Source organism: Ixodes scapularis, unplaced genomic scaffold (assembly GCF_016920785.2).
Source record: "Ixodes scapularis isolate PalLabHiFi unplaced genomic scaffold, ASM1692078v2 PGA_scaffold4__175_contigs__length_147842914, whole genome shotgun sequence".
Lineage (NCBI taxonomy): Eukaryota > Metazoa > Arthropoda > Arachnida > Ixodida > Ixodidae > Ixodes > Ixodes scapularis.
In genome coordinates this window covers 98,090,533-98,108,929 of record NW_024609879.1, presented here as the reverse complement: position 1 = coordinate 98,108,929, position 18,397 = coordinate 98,090,533, and the positions used below count along the sequence as shown (strand labels likewise).

At 44.4% G+C, this 18,397-nt stretch overlaps 1 pseudogene; it reads right to left on the bottom strand.

Annotated features, from left to right (window-relative positions):
* Positions 1-235: 235 nt before the first annotated feature.
* On the bottom strand, positions 236-16,357 carry LOC120841865 (annotated as a pseudogene).
* Between the last annotated feature and the right edge of the window lie 2,040 nt (positions 16,358-18,397).

Below are 18,397 nucleotides of genomic sequence, written 5' to 3'. Positions count from 1 at the left end.
CGCTCGTTAGGAGGACGCTGCAAGACGCCGCTCGCTGTGACGTCCGTGCAAGAGGGGTTGTTCCGATTGGATCCACTAATGATGACTTTGAAGGGCGAAAGGCGAAGGCTTTGTGTTCTATAAAGCCCAGCTACGCCGGTACGTGGTCGTCGCTTCTTTTAATGTATTTTGTCCTTACAGATTCAGCAAAACACACTTTTAAAGATCAGGTTATCGAAGCAATCATTATATGCGTTTATTTCTCAATTTTGACGTCGATTTCATTGCACTCCACAACATACCGCCGTTGATTATCTCCATCTTGACGTTGATATTCCCATCCTGAGGGGGAAAAAATGGGGAAATTATAGTTTAATAAAAGTCAACAACAACAACATAATTTTTGTAAAAAAAAAATAAAAATAGGCGAATATTTTTATGTAGCGTCCTTTTATCTACACCATACCAAAAACATATTTGCTTCGTGTCAGTATTTCGTTGGTAGAATCCCCAGGTTGGCAACATGATTTTCCGAGGATCTTTTGTCGGTGATATATTATATCTTGGAACGGCACTAGCAAAGCGAAACTACTCTGTAAAAATGGTTCTTTAAACTCTAAGAAATGCCTGCGGGTATACTAACCCGCAAAACACTCAAAGAGCCAATCACTGCGATATGGATAATCAGCTCAGCGAATGATGAGGCGGAACATCCGTTTAGACGTAAAAATGAAGTCTGCGCTCTGGCATTACGCAATGCAAAGCGTCATGCTTGCATTGCGTAACCCGCAGGCATTTATTAGAGTGCAAGTGGTCGGAAGTAACGTTTCTATACCGTTGAGAAATTATTTTCAAATGTTGATGTTCTTCCGCAGTTCAATCGTGGCTTTTTTTAGATGACCTCAACGTTGCCAAGCCTCTGTGTGTTCCATAAACTAACTTGTTTATACCACCAACCCAACTTGAGAAACAGGGATACTTGTGGCTGTCAGATGTATTTGTTTTGTTCCACCATGAACGCGGGAAAACCGCACAGTTGTACAAACCACCTGCTGACTACGTTCAATGCGTCAAAGTTCAAACGGCTGCCTTATCGTTCGAACTGTCGTCTGCTCTTTCAAACTTGCCTGCATTTTGTCGTCTGCTCGTGCAAACGACAGCGGCCCGTAGTCCCCCTTGACCCGGTAATTGCGATAAGAAGTAAGTGCAGGCCTCAAAGACTCAAGTTTAAAGGTGGGTTGGGGTAAGTATAGCTCGGGTGTCAACAGTAGATACGAGGAGATCTTGATCATTGTTACCAGTGGCCATCACCGACTCGTTTGCTATTCCTGATTCACTTGGTCCGGTTCTGCTCGCGTTTTTCAGTATCGACGTCGACCATCTCAGCTACAGTCCACGCTTTTGCAGTTAGATCAACGTCGCGACTGAGAATAGCGAGCAGATTCTCATCATGAAAGTCAGATTTTAGCGCCCATCCTGCGGTGTCCACGCGGAACGAATCGCCGCATGTCACATTATTCACGCGACGTTTTACGGTGTAACGATCCTCGTTAATTTCGCTGAGGTCACTAAAGTAATCACACATTGCCAGGAAGACGTGAAATCAACCATTCCAACGCGAAAAAGAGCACGAGGACTCACACCGACGCCGATGTAGTTATAGTTCCAATGGTTTGTTTATGGGCGACGGCGAGCTTGTTCGCCGTCGCCCATAAACGGTTCCACGCCCAGTGCGAACAGGTATTTAAGTGGATGGATCTTGCTGATACTCTTGTACTCCAAACCTTGAGAGCCAACGTCCAGGAAGGTACTTCCTGGACGTTGGCTCTCTCCCGCATTCCCAAAGCCACGAGAAACACCGCAGCAATTTGTTTACATGCGCGCCGCTTTGGAGAGCCGTACGGGTTGTCTCCTTTTTGGCAACAATGGCAGCTGTGTTGACTTGATAGCGCTCGAGTTCGTTATCAGTTGCAGTCGACCAAGGTGGCTATCCCGTCATCAGGAAAGATGAGCATTCGGGCCCGTTTAAATAGACATTTCGTAGTGTTAATATTACATCGCACGTACACAATCTCCAAAACACCCCAAACAAGCGTTGCCGAAAGACCACCAGATACTAAAACGAACGGTGGCCAACTCTGCTGTTGCTTTCTTCACCAAATTAAGCGCCTCGGTACTACGCTCAGGCATAAGTAATGTCTATGAGAGACCGTACTTTCCGTTTAGTGCTGCTCTTACGAACATGTTGTCGTCATGACATTCCATCGAAGCTTCACAGATATCCACCAGGTGGTTGTGGTTATCGTTTTATTCAGTTTAAAATGAGTTGTCTCGCGTTATCCTGCGGAATATTGGTATTGCTGAAGTCTATTTTAACCCTCTTCATGTTCAAGTAAAAAGATGGACTCTAAAATTTGCTTTCCGTACCCCTTTAACGTTACTAGGTCGAAGTCAGTTAAGCAATTTGCCTAGAATGCCTGGCGCATTTTCGTGTCGCAACCGTTTGGTGGCTATCGCTACGCTATCAGTGTGCTAGACCGCCCTATGGAAAGAAGCGGCGGAAGCGGTGGAACGCTGGACGCACATTGGCTGCGGGGAAAAGTGATTTGATTGTTGTTTTTATACTAATAAAAAAGTTTGCGCAAAAGATTGCGCAAAACGATCGTCGTTTAAAACTGTCTTACTCCGTTGCGGGGAAGACGTTGTCGCCAGGGGCGCTGAGAACGCTATCCGCCCGTACCGACTCGCGCGTAGGTAACCAAAAATAATCGTTTTCGAACGCCGCTCTTTTGTGGAGCTTGTCAACGGATAGTCCTAAGAACGTTGCGAGACTCATAGTCAAATTTCGCATTGGATTTAATTGTAATCATATCCAAGAGTACACTAAAAGATCATCCTATATTTGGGTCTTGAATTGGGTTGGAATCCAATACAAGACATGGCTATGATACTCTCTGCCACAACCTAGAATAAAAAGAATCCGTAAGATCCAGGAGCCATAGTTTGTTAGATTTAAACATAAGAACCGAAGAAAAGACTTCTCCTATGAAAGAAACAAAAACAATAACGCCCCGTATAGTGATCAATGTGCTGGGCGGTATTGGGTATTGGGCGAAGCTTCGTTTTCTTTTCATTGATTCATTTATAAATTAGTTATAATCCCTCAATGGCACCGGCAGGGGCATTGCATAGGGGGTACAATACAAGAAAGAGTATTCATATAGAACAGCAAACAACATTAAATATTTCTAAAAAAAACAAGGAACGATGCATCTGGAAACAGTGGCATACATACAAAAAAAAAAAGCCAGAGTGAAAAAAACACACAAAAAACATTCGGGTTCTGTACTAAGCGGCTTTCTTGTTTGAGGATATGATGGATTAGTGAAATAATATGACGTGATACAGCATTTCTAAAAAAAAATATTGGGGCACTGATTATATCGCGCTATGTAATTTCTAGACACCAATTTCGAACAAAAGGCCCTGACAGTTCCTCCTTCGTTTCTGTGTCGCAAAAAAACTGGTGCGTTTGTAATGAGCTGTGTGTTGACGTCATTTTGTTTATAAGAATTAGGCCGGGGGGGGGGGGGGGGGGGGGATCACTCGCAAAGTATTCTCGGAGTTAGGGTTGCGTGCTTTTGGGGATTACTTACTTGAAATTCGGGGCTTTATTTTTTCCTACAAATCGGGTATTTTTCAGTGGCAATCGTTGGTGCATATAAAAAGAGCGTATAAATCGGTGCGTATAGTAGATGAAGACCGGATAGGGCGTTGTTTAACCTCCAGGGTGCACGCAGGGGACCATATTACTGCGAAATTATTCCAGGACCGATAAGAGTTCTAGGGAACGAGATAATGGTTTACGAAGAAGGAAACACGCCTCGCGGGCAGTTCAGTGCAGCTGCGTTTCGATCGTCAACGCAAAATAAAGCTGCTCGGAGCGCAAGTTCGTCTGCTTCTTGCGGAGGGGTTGCAATGACGTCAGACTGCCACGAGCTCTTATTGGATGATTGGAAGAAATAATGGGTAGACCTCAAGGCAGTTAGCATTGAGGTCTACCCACTATTTCTTCCAATCGAGCCAATCAGAGCTCGACGTCTCTCTCACGTCACCACAACCCCTCTGCAAGAAGCAGACGAACTTGCGCCCCGCAGCCAACGCTACAATCTAATGGAGCCAATCAGGCAGAACCAAAAGTGCATCGTCACGGCGTTTGTAGTCTTTGTGCGTTTGCTGTCATCACCGGCGAAACGAAGCACGTGCACACAAATAAAAAAAAAGCAAGGTCATGCAGCATTCACTGTGCACGATTGACTTAGCCGGTGATATAAAGCAGACGCACAAAGACGATGAACGAACGCCGTAATGATACACTTTCGACTCTGCTTCGCTGGCTCCATCGAATCGAAGCGTTGGCGGTGGTTGAACTTACTGTGAAACGGAGTTTAGGAAAGAATGCATTCTTACAAAGCTCGTTTTTTTTTTGTTTTTTTTTTTTTTAATAGAACATAGAACATATTTTATTTAAGGAGAGCTTTGAATTCGGGGTTGTCCGGCTTCCCCCTGGTTTGATAATACCAACTCGAGGGCTAATTTCGGGGTTGATTGGTAAACACCGAAAACACGGAACCCTACTTGTATTGCAACGGCTGAACCATCAACATTGCGAAGATTTCAGAATCATGACGCAGTCAAGAGGACTGAACGCAACTTTCGCGTGTTTCGAGCCTCTTTGTGTGCAACCGCGCAATACAAAGTTTTTCTTTTTTTCGCACAATTAGGAACTTACCCCAATGACCAGAATAGCCAGATAAGGTATGTCGAAGGAGGCGCTGCTGTCGTAGGTCCCCGCTGGGATAGGGCACGTGCCGTTCCAGGCTTTGCTGATCTCCTTTTCCACATCAGACGTGCCGCCGCAGAGCTGGTACTCACTGTATGAAGGCGGCCCAACAAGTTTAGTTGGACTAGCGAGGCGATGATAGAAATGCTGGCTGTCTATATAGACCAACAAGCTGTTTACAAACAGGCCGCCATTTGAACACACATGGTGTGGACAAATGCCGGCTTGTTTGTAAACAGCTTTTTGCGCAGTGAACGCGCAGTGTGCGATATTCCGGGGGAAAGAGCTGCTCCGCATGCTCAGAAGGTGTCCCACAACCCGGTCAAGAAAGTATGGCCGAAGAACGTGCATTAAGTATGTAAAAACTTTACTGAACAAACTTACCCGAGTAAAAAGCAAGAAATGAAGAACTTGAACTTCCTACCTACGGTTTTGTTCATATTGGGGTGAAGAGAAAAGGGGGGGGGGGGGGGGGGGGTAGGAGAGCTAAAAGTTAAAACCTACCTATGGCGGCAGTTGGCTAACGAAACTCAATCCCCACCCCGGCCCGTTCCGATCTGGATGAGCATGGTTCCGGCGTGCGGTCGTGTATCACTACTGCGTGGTGCACGTTAAAGACCCCAGGCTAGCGGTTGTACTGCACTTCCTAAATTGCTCATCTACAGTGAGTGACTCGTCGCGACTTTGAAATGGCTGACCCACTACACGCTGTATAAAAATCCCCACAAGGCCAATTATTATTGGCTAACGAAAGGCTCCTGCTTGGCGCAACAGCCGACTGATGGCGTCACGCAAGATCGCAGGCTAGGGTGCCTACATGTATGTGTGTCTGAGGGTGAAGACGTCATTTGTCGCACCGAGTGGGCCATCGCTTGCCGAGGTGGCGAACCCAGTAGCAGAGGTTTGGTCAATCATTTGCCAATGGCTGGTCACTGTCTGGCCACTGCCCAAAAGACCATTTCCAGCCACTGGCCAATGAATGGCCAAATCCGTGCTCCTTGGGTGACTTGTGCGGTAAAAGGGCTCCAAGCATGATGCACGGTTACGCGGTCAAGCTGATTTACACCACATTGCGCGCACTTCAAAAGATATCGAAAAAGAAAACAAAACGATTGGGCGGCAAGATGGCGAGATGTCTCAACCAAAAGCGCGTAATTGTACGAAGGCACTTTATCGCAGGCTACCATGACGGACGCTTCCCTCGACTTTTCTAAACCAGAAGCGATACGCTCTTTTTCTGCACGAGTTGTCAGTGCATTGTTTTTTATATTTTATGAATAAAACACAAAATGAATTAATATAGAACAAAAACGACGAAACAGGGGCTTTATAATCCGTACGGCGGGACGAAGAGACCGGACATTGCCGTCTGATGAAATTGGTCAACGCCGCTCCGCTGACCGATTGCAGTAGGCGTCGATGTCCCGGTCTCTGTCTCGCCGTGTAGACTAGTACTTCGGATACCTTGTCTCGTTTTTTTTTCCCCAACAATTATTTCAGGCTAAATGTCGTCGTCTGCTTTGCTCTTTCTGATTGTTACCCCCTTTGTTTTCTCGTCTGCAACTTTCATCTGTGCTGTTTTGGGGTAAGTCATCTTCATTGTGCTCTTAGCGCCCAACGAACGAGTAAAGGCCTGGTACAGGGAATGCCAGAGGACAAAAGAGGGCGGGCGGAGTTTCGGCAGCGACCTCCGGGCTTTCCTACAATTCTACGCTGAGTAAAACGCTCCTCAACGAGGAGGAAAACCATCAAAACAACCCACCGACAACACTGGTGTCGTCACCAAAGCTAACGCTGAAAAATGCGGTACTCAGTGCCTTTACTCCGACCTCCACCTTCCTACGTGGGAAACTTTGCCGACATTTATTGGTTGTCTCGTCAATTAGACGCCGTTTGTTAGCACGGCCGCCGTAGGTAGGGATTTTAAGTTTTTGAGCGCAGCTCTTTCTCAGATTGTTTAGCATTGTATATCGCAAAATTGAAGCACTTCAAGAGAGAAGGAGGAGGACGGGAGGTGGAGAGGAGCAGGAGAGGGTGCGGAGGAGGAGGGGTGGAGGAGAGGGTACGAAGGAGGAGGAGGGGCATAACCTAGCTCCTCTCCGTACCCTCTTCTTCTCCTCCTCAAGAGCGGGAAATTTACCAAAAATTTCCCGCTAAATAGCAGGGGAGCGGGAGAGAAGAGTACGGAGAGGAGGTTATGCCCTTACTCCTCCTCCGTTCCCTTCCCTCCTCCTCCTCAAGAGCTGCGCTCTAATTCGGCATTACAGGGTATTGTAAACGTCTTTCATTTGTTTTTAATTCCTAACATTTTACGTAGGTAAGTTTGTTCAGTGAAATGCTTATAACCTCGATGCACGTTCTTCGGCCCCCTCTGTGCAGAAGTTTGCTGGATACGTTCAGTAACCCCCCATAGACTATTCCAACACTCACCTTCTAAGCGCTGCCACTGGGCTGTGGAGAACGTTCTGAGCATGCGCGGTAACTCTGTTTTTGCAAAATATCAGACGTCGCGCATGCGTGTACAGCCCAGTGACTCAGCATTGTCTACCAGAATGAGAAGCGCTCGAAAACTGATAAGGTATTCCAATCGAACGCGGTGATCAAAACGTCACTTTCTTCCCTCTCTCTCTCTCAATGGTTCTCGGCGCGGGTTCCGGGGTGGACATATGACTGCGACCGGTTTCTTGTGAGTTTAATTAACTCGAGTTGCATGATATTATTTGCATGATAGCTGTAGTCACCGACACCTTCAGAAATGCAGTGCTAATTATGTTCACGTTTCTTGGATTCGTTGTTGGGCGTTGTTCGACCCGGGCCATGAACTCTGACACAGATCCATACCTTGTCCTCCTTCTTACGATTCTACTGATTCTAATTGACTGCTTTTTGTCCTACGTGTTAAAGCCTTTCTAACGGGCTTTACAAATCTCGCTACACATTCGGCTAAGCCTAAACAGAAACAGAGCACGCCTGGGCACAGGCGCAATGGACCTTTTCCACATACCGACGGCACCTGGCGGTGGCTGCACGAACTAAAAATCGAGGAAGTGACCTACCGGCGCTTCCAATCGATAATGGGTGCTACGCTACCAGTTGTTTCGCTCTCTGAGCTGGGGCGCGTGCTTAACGCGACTTTAAAGAGGGACATCTGTGGCGTCCAGCCAAACGTCATGTTTTACTTTCCGTCCACTTTCTTTTTTTGTGTAACATAATTGTATATAGGCTGCAATTACGTGCTCTACTCGCTGATCCACAACCTCCTTCCGAATTTTCTTGATTTTTTGTGCCGACTTCTGCCGCTTGGCATCGGGCGCTCGCGCGTGCGCAGAACGCTTCTCGGAAAAGGTGCATTCTCCGTCTGGAATGTTGGTACCGAAGGACGGTATTGTCCCATACCGACCGAGGCACTTGAAATGTCTGTTGTGCATCGTTACCGAGGCATTAGCTCTTTATGAGCAAATACAATAGAGAAATGAACGAAGAAATTAACTATTGAATCAAGAATTGCATCAATGAATAAATGTTCGAGCACAACAGCGAGGGATTGCCAAATGTGCAGGATGCATCTCACCATGATCCCAAGTCGTTAATGCAGGGGATTTTGCCACCCCCGTTTATTTTCGTCATGGTCATCTTAAGTAACGGGGAATCGTTGAGGGTTTGCGTTAGTTGACCCTTGTAGCTGAAGATCATCGTTTGACCGACCTTGGCGTTTGTGATGGTGATGTCATCGATGATCACAACATGCGTAGCTGCAACATAACGAAGTAGAAGGCGCTTGTCAATATTTTTTTTTGGTATCGAGCAGTTCGCAGTTATTTTTATTATGATTTCTCCATAACAACCACCTTCTCGTTTGAGGAATTGTGTTATAAAGTTGAGGTAAGCAATGATACATCGATGAATACCATGTCAAGTAAATACAAATCGAACCGAGGCTAGAAGGAGTTGTTCTTTGTCAAAATTAAAATGTAATATTGTAAGCAACTAACGCGCAGGCCGATAAAGCAGCAATGGTGCTGGCGAGCTGGTGCGAATTTACCATATTCTTAAACAACCCGACTTTGGGTGGAGGGCGAGAAGAATTCAAAGTAGAAGAGAAAGGAACAAAGTTCAATTTTTTTTCTCTTCCGCTTTAGGTTCTTCTTGTTCTCCACCCAGTCCAAGGTGGTTTAAGAAAATGGCGCAGGCAAACAGTGCGAGTGATAATATGTCGACAAATTTTAAAGGAGGCGGCATTTACTTTGAAGTCAGAACATGGTATTCTTCTGTACCACGTTTAAGCCGAGCAGTCGCTTGGCAAGCTGCGACCTTCGTAATGTTCTGTCTCGTAAGTTTGCGTCATGGTATCATGACAGGATTGCTCTGGGGCACAAAATATATAAATGATATACGTTATTAAATTAATAAGATGTAAGCGTGCTGGACGATAAAACAACAACAACAATGAAATTAGAGTGACTGGCACACAAAACAACTTTACGTTGCGAATGTAATCTTTTTTCACGTAGGAAAGGAAAGCACCGAGCGTTCTGAAAATAATCAGGTTTTTCCACCAAGTTATCCCTCCGAAGTCCTGGGACCCTTAGCATCCGAAAATGAGCCCTTACACGGCGGCATGATGACCACGCATTCCTTAGCCAATTCAATAATGTTATCGCCAACCACCACAGAAGAAGTAGAATGTCTTATAAATAAGATAAAAAGTAATGTAGCCCCTCGCGTAGATGAATTACTTTAATGCTTCTTTTAATCCACTTTTAATGCTTCTTTTGTACCCCAAACCTCCATTGATTGGAATCGCCTTCCCGCACATATAGTCACAAGAACTAACACTGTTGATTTTAAAAGTGTTATTATTAACTTTTTAACAGATAATGCGTAGCGCGTGTTTTTTTTTTTTTTTTGCTCTGTGTGTGTGTGTAATTTTTATTTTTTTTTTATTTTTTGCCTCGTTCAACTATGTTACTTTTATGTGTCGACCGCCCACTCCTCTCTGTAATGCCTTCGGGTCCTGAGGGAATAATGAATGAAATAAATGAAATGAAAAACTGGTTTCCATTAAATATGTTTCTCAAGATATAGGTAGCATCTTAATTATCTCATATCATAAATTGTACCCTAGAATCGAGAATATTTCCAGACCCGCTTAAGATTGCTAAAGTTACCCCGATCTTTAAAGGAGGGAAACTATATCTACAAAATTATAGACCTATATATGTCTTGCCAATAACTTCGAGAATTGTTGAGGGAGTTATACAAAGCTGATTATATCAGTTTCTTATAGTGCGTGGTGTCATAAAAATATTTCATTAAGGCTTCCAAAAGGGAAAATCATCAGAACAGGCACTTGTTTAGACGAAACACAAACTAACATATATCATGGAAAATAAATAGTAGATATTGGGAATTTTTTTAAACTTCAAAAAAGCATTCAACACAATTTAACACCAAATGTTGCTAAACAAACTTCAACTGTAGGGAATACGAGGAGTAAACCATTACCTAAGGAATCGCCTTCAATTTGTCAAAGTTAACACTATATCATCCACGTTTAAAGCAAAATATGGTGTTCCCCAAGTTTGTATCCTAGGCCCCTTGTTGTTTCTCCTTTATATAAATGACATTACTGCTAATCTTAGATCGCCAGCGCTGACCACAACGCTCACAAAATACAATAGGATTATTAAAATACACAAGAAAATCTCACGGATATTTGAAAGTTACAGTGAAATATACAAGACATTCCCACTGAACCCCTTTTTAGAAAACACGGTATACTCAAGGCTAACCAAATTTATGATTTCAAGCTAATTCAACTAATCTAAACTGAGAAACTTTGCGATACACATACAACTCACGCAGGGCATAGATACACCTTTCGGCGCTCCTTAAGACGACCTCCACAGATTCGCACAAATTACGGAAAGCAAACTAAAGATTATCAGTTGACCAGATTATTAAATTCAAATCGAACCTTCGTGGATTTTAATACCTTTTTTTCTTAATTTAAGAAAGACCTCATTCTTGGTGGACAGTGACACTGTTTCGTGGCCATTTTTGTAGACGTATCAATTGATGATTTTGTCTCTGAACGTATGAAAAAGTATCTTTCATAATTTATATTACTATCTGCGATCCTTTCCTTATGATACCATACGAAGCCATAACATTGTTTCGCATCGTCGATGTATACAGCTGTGCGAAGTGCATTGTACTTTGTACGGTATGTACGAACTGCAAAGAGGACAGAGACCTTCGTCAGGCATTTTTTTTTTTGCCTTTTGTCTTTGTTTTCCTTTCGGTAATCTGAAATAAATAAACTTCAAACAAGCCGTGGCTGGGAGAGTGATTGACGTGCGGCAGACTCCTGACGAACCCCACTGACAGCTTAGGAAGGGCGTGGCGTGTCCTGAGAATCTCATGATCGCTCCTAGCCAAAAGGATTGCGGCACTTGCCGTTACGAACCCAAAAGAAAAAAAAAAAAAGAAATAACAAAGAGCGTGAACGTATTAAGCCAGTTCCTGCGTTTCTGTCAGTCACTCTCAACCTTTTTTACAAGGGCGCCGCCATCTTAAATTATCGTCATTGCCAGTATGAGTAGAAACGTTGCTTTTCCGTCGCCACGCCAATAGGCGACATTTAGGAAATAAGCGTCACCGTCACACATTATGGTTTGGCCTCCCCTCTATTTTTTACTATTTACAGGTTGAAACGTTTTATATTTTTTCGTAGCCAATACCGGATAAGCCAATTAGGTGACTGGCGATGAGACAACACAAAAAAGGTCTATACAGGGTGTCCCATATAGCGGCCAGGCTCTTTAAATCGACCGCAGAATTCGGTTTCTTAACCTATCGCGCTACGATTTTATGCGGCGTTGCCACAAGATGGTGCATTCTTTTTTGTAAAATTTGCAACGAGTGAATTTACCTGAGGAAAAAAAAAGGTAAAGAAAGAAAAAGTCTGAACTCCTATGGAAACGCAGCGAAGCCACCGGTCTTCAAACAATACGGCGCCGTTTCGCACGGGAAACAAAAGATGGCGCAAGCGGTCGCGATGCCAACTGCTGCTTACGAACGAGCATACGGCGCCGAGAGCCGGCATCTTTAGCAGACGATCGTTTCGACTCAAAAGGGCCGGGCCCGCGTTCAGCAGGCGGCGACAGTCGCAAAACCAAAAACAGAAGCGGTAACAAAAGGGAACTGCAAAGCAGACGACATCAGTACCCCGAAAAAAAAAAAAGTCAAAATATCTCGACAATTAAATTTTTTTAATCGATTATGTTTCCATTCAATGTGCTTTATTAATAAGGATGGTAAAATAATTGATACATGATGGGTGGAACCAGCTGAACATCTAGGGAAGGAGACACAAAAAAGACCACCACTCGCTGGACTACCAACTATTTTAATATATCGTCCTCCTCTTCTACTAAATCTGATGCGTACCAATTTTTTTTTCTTATTTTTATTTTTTTTAGCAGAGAGGGCACCCTTCAAAAATATCTTTTCTTGCGGCTGTAAAGTTATTGAAGCGGAGCTCACGCAGTTTTCTTCTTCGTTGTCTATAGCCAAGGCGTCCAACATCTCCCTTGCAAGCTGGTTTTTATGGTGCCCTATGATGCTGGCTTGCTCAAGATTTGGTTTGCACTTGCAAGTTCGACAATGGGCAGCGAGGTGTCCTGGTCCCTCGAGATTTTTAACGTTGGCCGCATGTTCACGTGCACGGTCATTTATGCATCTTCCCGTCTGTCCAATATAGCATCGTCCACAAGTTAACGGTATGCTGTAAACGACTCCTTTTTGGCACGGAAGGTATTTTGTCTTGTGTCGGGTGTCACACCTGTCTTTCATGTCCGTTTGTGTCCGATTAATCTTGCGGCATAGGAAATATGCCTTATTGGGGGCGGAGCACAAAACTTGAACGTTTTGCCGGTTTGCTATTTTTTTCAGTTTGTGGGTGACCCCATGAATGTACGGGATTACTGCGAAGGGCATCTTTGTTTTCCTTGCTTGTGCTTCACTTTGGGCATTGTTCTTCTTGACACTGCGGCATATTTTTCACATATGGAAGCCAATAAGGTTTTTGGATATCCGGCATTTTGAAGTCGGGAAATCTGTGCATCAAAGCTTTGTTGGACTTGATGGGGGCAGGTCTTCTTTAGGCTTGCGGAGAGGGCTGCGATGGCTACTCCTTGCTTAACATTTTTTGAGTGTTCAGAATCATAAGGAAAAAACCCTTTTCCCGATCGTGCTTGGTATTGCCAACAGACATGCCCTGCTTGGAATTGTAATGCCAAATCAAGAAACCGAATTGATTTATTCACTGGAATTTCGTGGGTGAAAGTGAGGTCCATACAGCTATTTTCGAATTGTGTCAAGGTGGTTTTAAGGCATCCATCGGCTTGTTCGTCGACTTCCGTGGTGCAGAAAATAAGAAAGTCATCTACATACCTAAAAATAACCCCTATGCGTGCATCTTGTATGGCTTTTGTGCACCACAGAAGTCGACGAACAAGTCGACGAACAAGCCGATGGATGCCTTAAAACCACCTTGACACAATTCGAAAATAGCTTCATGGGCCTCACTTTCACCCACGAAATTCCAGTGAATAAATCAATTCGGTTTCTTGATTTGGCATTAAAAATCCAAGCAGGGCATGTCTGTTGGCAATACCAAGCACGATCGGGAAAAGGGTTTCTTCCTTATGATTCTGAACACTCAAAAAATGTTAAGCAAGGAGTGGCCATCGCAGCCCTCTCCGCAAGCCTAAAGAAGACCTGCCCCCATCAAGTCCAACAAAGCTTTGATGCACAGATTTCCCGACTTCAAAATGCCGGATATCCAAAAACCTTATTGGCTTCCATATGTGAAAAAATATGCCGCAGTGTCAAGAAGAACAATGCCCAAAGTGAAGCACAAGCAAGGAAAACAAAGATGCCCTTCGCAGTAATCCCGTACATTCATGGGGTCACCCACAAACTGAAAAAAATAGCAAACCGGCAAAACGTTCAAGTTGTGTGCTCGGCCCCCAATAAGGCATATTCCCTATGCCTCAAGATTAATGAGACGCAAACGGACATGAAAGACAGGTGTGACACCCGACACAAGACAAAATACCTTCCGTGCCAAAAAGGAGTCGTTTACAGCATACCGTTAACTTGTGGACGATGCTATATTGGACAGACGGGAAGATGCATAAATGACCGTGCACGTGAACATGCGGCCAACGTTAAAAATCTCGCGGGACCAGGACACCTCGCTGCCCATTGTCGAACTTGCAAGTGCAAACCAAATCTTGAGCAAGCCAGCATCATAGGGCACCATAAAAACCAGCTTGCAAGGGAGATGTTGGAGGCCTTGGCTATAGACAACGAAGAAGAAAACTGCGTGAGCTCCGCTTCAATAACCCTACAGCCGCAGGAAAAGATCTTTTTGAAGGGCGCCCTCTCTGCTAAAAAATAAAATAAAAATAAGAAAAAAAATTGGTACGCATCGGATTTAGTAGAAGAGGAGGACGATATATTAAAATAGTTGGTAGTCCAGCGAGTGGTGGTCTTTTCTGTGTCTCCTTCCTTAAATGTTCAGCTGGTTCCACCCATCATGTATCATAACCAACCAGCTCAACTAATTCCCGTAGTATGATAAAATAATGCACTGTCAACGGATGTCAAAAAAGCTCGCGCCGCTTTTGGGTAAAAAAGATCGTCTCCTGCTAAAGACGCCTGCTCTCGGCGCCGTATGCTCGTTCGTTGGCCGCAGTTGGCGTCGCGACCACTTGGGCCATCTCTTGTCTCCCGTGCGAAACAGCGCCGTATTGTTTTGAAGACCGGTGGCTTCGCTGCGTTTCCATAGGGGTTAAGCCAATTTTTTTTTTTTTAATTTTCTCTCAAGCAAATTGGCTCGTTCCGAATTTAAAAAAAAAAACACCATCTGTGGGCAACGCTGAGGAAAATCGTAGCGCGATAGGTTTACAAACCGAAATTTGTGATTGATTTAAAGAGCCTGGCCGCTGTTTGGGACACCCGGTAGAGGGCGACTCAATTCACGTCTGCATCACGAGGCCTACAAAGCGTTCTTCTCGAGAAAGTGGATTTGCATGGTCTCGTCGCCTGCACCAGCAAACGAGTCTACAAATCTTGATCGCTCAACTGTACTTAGCGGTTCATTTCCGTGTCTCCTTAAAGAGAAACTGAAGCGGTTCTGGCTTTCAGAAAAAAAAAAAAAACGCATCAACCGTTTCTATTTGGCCTCCAAAAACGCGAATGCCGAGATTTTTTTTTTTTTTTTTTCATTTTGGTGCATGGACGCAGCAGAAATTAGTTTTAAAGTAGCGCCGAAGCCCTTCCATCCCGCGGCGTGACGTGATATTAGGAGTTTGCGGAATCTCCTCTCACGCGCCGATCAAAGGTACGCACGCGCACTCTCGCCATTTTTATAAGAGGTCAGAAAGAGGTCCACGACTTCACGACTGGTGTCAGTGCGGGGGAATATACCGGGCAAGCTCGCAATTGAACGCGCTGGCCACACGAGCGACATGTGCTTGTCTGCCCGAAAATGCTGCGTCACGACTGGTCGGAGGTTTTTCGTGTTTTCTCGTGTTTAGTTACATCTTCGGGGAAAACAAACGCGATATTCAGATTCGCGTGGTAGAAAGAGGCCAGAATTCACCTCTCTTTTTTTTTTCGAGAAGTGTTTCAGCTTTCTTTACACGTTTGCAAGTGCGGTCTCAGGGCGCCGCCATCTTGCCCAGTGGGGTGCGCTTGGCTGAGCCCATAATCCGATTATGACGCCTTAGCAAGGCTTCGTAATCGGATTTGCAAGACTTGCAAACGTGTATAGAAATACTGCGCTATGCTTCGCATCGAGTACGACCGCAGCCGACGATGGAGTTGATCGAGCAGCGACAAAAGTGCACTGTCACGGTGGTCGCCTTCTTTGTGCGTTTTTGATCCCAGGGTAAACCAATCACATTTTACCCAATGCCCCAGGATCCTGCGCTTTTCTTCTGTATGCGTGATTGGTTCAGCCGACTAACCTCAGGCCACTGCGGCGGCGCTGCAGTCGGTACTGCGCATGCGCATAAGCTTCCCCACACGCGAATCTGGTTTCTGCGCACGTGCAGTGCCCACACATGATGTGGGCGAAAGCGGGCTGTTGTTTGGAAACACTGCGTTGGTGTATAGACCTTTGCCAAAATCGCCGTCTGCCCGCTGCCATCTTCGTCTGCTGGGCTGTGGAACGCCTTCTGGGCATGCGCTATTGATCTGCTGTGCGCTATATTGGACGCTGCGCATGCGCCGACAGCTCAGTGTCTCAGTATTTTTCGCCCGGGTGATAAGCGACGCAAAGGTCTATAGTATCGCGCAACAATCTTAGCGCTGTACACGCTTTTATACAATGACGAAAAAGAGGGAGGGCTATTGTTCGCCTCAATACTTGCATGAACACGCAGTAATATTTGGCGTCTGCGTCGAGGCGATGCCCGTTGCGACGATGCTGAACAATATGGTGGCGATGAAAGAAAACATTTCGATTTGACTGGCCCTGTCTTTATCTCGTGATACCCCTCTGCAGGCCCGACGTCCCCCGACCGTTTATATTAAATCGAGGGTTTTCTAAATAAGACGGGGTTTATACGGGATCGAGGCGCGTGTTTTATATTCGCTCTGTGAAGGTCGCTACCCCCACAAAATGACTCATCCGCTTCTACCAAGTACAACTGCTCAGTGCAGTTCCATGTCGCTGAAGTGCGCAATTTAAAACTAAACGATTTGACCAAAGGACGGTTTTCAACGAAACCGGAAAAAGAAAAAAAATCTTTTCAATTAAATACCGGATATTTTTATATTTTCGATACAAAAACATCCTGTCTTTTATTGCCAGGAGTTTTGACCTTTTTCTCTATTATGTCTCAAAATCGGTCGTGGGTTCTACCTACGTTAATCTACCCTTTGTTAGCACGGTTAAATTAATGCACTCAGTCGAACTTAGCGTGAATGGTATTGAGGCGGTGTTAAAGAACATATATAAAACAAAGGCAACTGGGAAGGATGGCATTTCCCCGCGCATACTAAGGTACTATGTTTATCTAATTTCGGTCTTCCTTTTTTTTTTTGTTTATTCTAAGTCAAGGGACACGGGCCTTTTGCCTGATGACTGGAAGATCGCTCGTGTCGTTCCGATTTATAAAGGCGCATAAAAAAAAAAAAAAAAAAAAAAACATGGCCCAGCTAGGCTACATCCACGAGCGGGGACGTAGCCAAGTTGGGAGGAGATGAAGCTCCATCCACGCAAAAGGTCACGTGACATAATATGAGGACATAAGTTGTTTTTATGTACGTATTATGTTTTCTTATAAGTAAATATATGATATAAATATAAAGAGATTACATTTTATTGACGTTTAAAAGTTACTATATCACGTGACCTTACAAATTCTTAGACAATTTATCAATTTTTTACTGTTTTCTAAAACTAATAGCAAATATCATGCGTCATAAAAACAATATCAATAGATATCTATTGATATTGTTTTTATACAATATCAATAGGAGATACAACGGAGAGAGGACGGGAGGAGAACTGCCTCCGTTCACGCAGGAAGTGACGTAGAGCGCCGGAAGTGACCTAGTGCGTGGATGGAGGCTTATCTCCCCCCGACGTGGCTACATCCCCGCGCGTGGATGTAGACACTCCCAAAAAAGATATCGTAAGCGGCGCGACTCTGGTTCCCAACCACTCCCCCACTCTCTTCATCCTTTACTCCCCTCCCCCTTCCCCCTAACAAACGTGACATACTGGGCCACTGGTTCAGAAACACTTCCTTTGATTTCCTTATTTTGAAAGCCCTGACTGAAGATCTCGTAAATTATAGGCCAATATCCTTGACCTCCATCTCTTGCAAAGTCATCGAGCATATTTTATATTCAGAGATAATCGGCCATTTGATAACAAACAACTTATTGACTAAGGAGCAACACGGTTTTCGTAGAGGTTTTTCTTGTACTACACAACTTATTGAATTTTACCATGACCCAGCCTCCGTGTTTTTTTTTAAATTTTCGAAAGGCGTTCGATGCGGTTGACTGTACTTAGATATATTGAAAATTATTTGCTTGAGTGTCACCCATGTGCTGTATTGAACGGCTAAAATTCGGATTACGTTGATGTAACATCAAGAGTTCTACAGGGCTCTGTCCATGGTCGGCTGTTGTTTTTAATTTGAAATGATGATATCACTTTTCGAATCTACTCTTGTGTTCGGTTGTTTGCTGATGATTGTGTTGTGTACAAAAAAGTTAAAAGTTCAGGTGATGCCGCCCCCTGGCAAGTAGACAAAGATCGTGTCCATAGTTGGTGCTCAGTGTGGAAAATAAATTTAAATCCCCAAAAGTGTGTTCATGTTAGTTTCACAAAGAAAAAAAAATCAAATCCCTGTATTTGATAAATAATAATCCAGTAGCCAAGAAGCTTACATACAAGTATTTAGGCGTGACATTTTCATCTGACTGGTCGTGGAATACCCATATAGACTAAGTAATACTAAAACTGGCGCGGCAATGAATTTC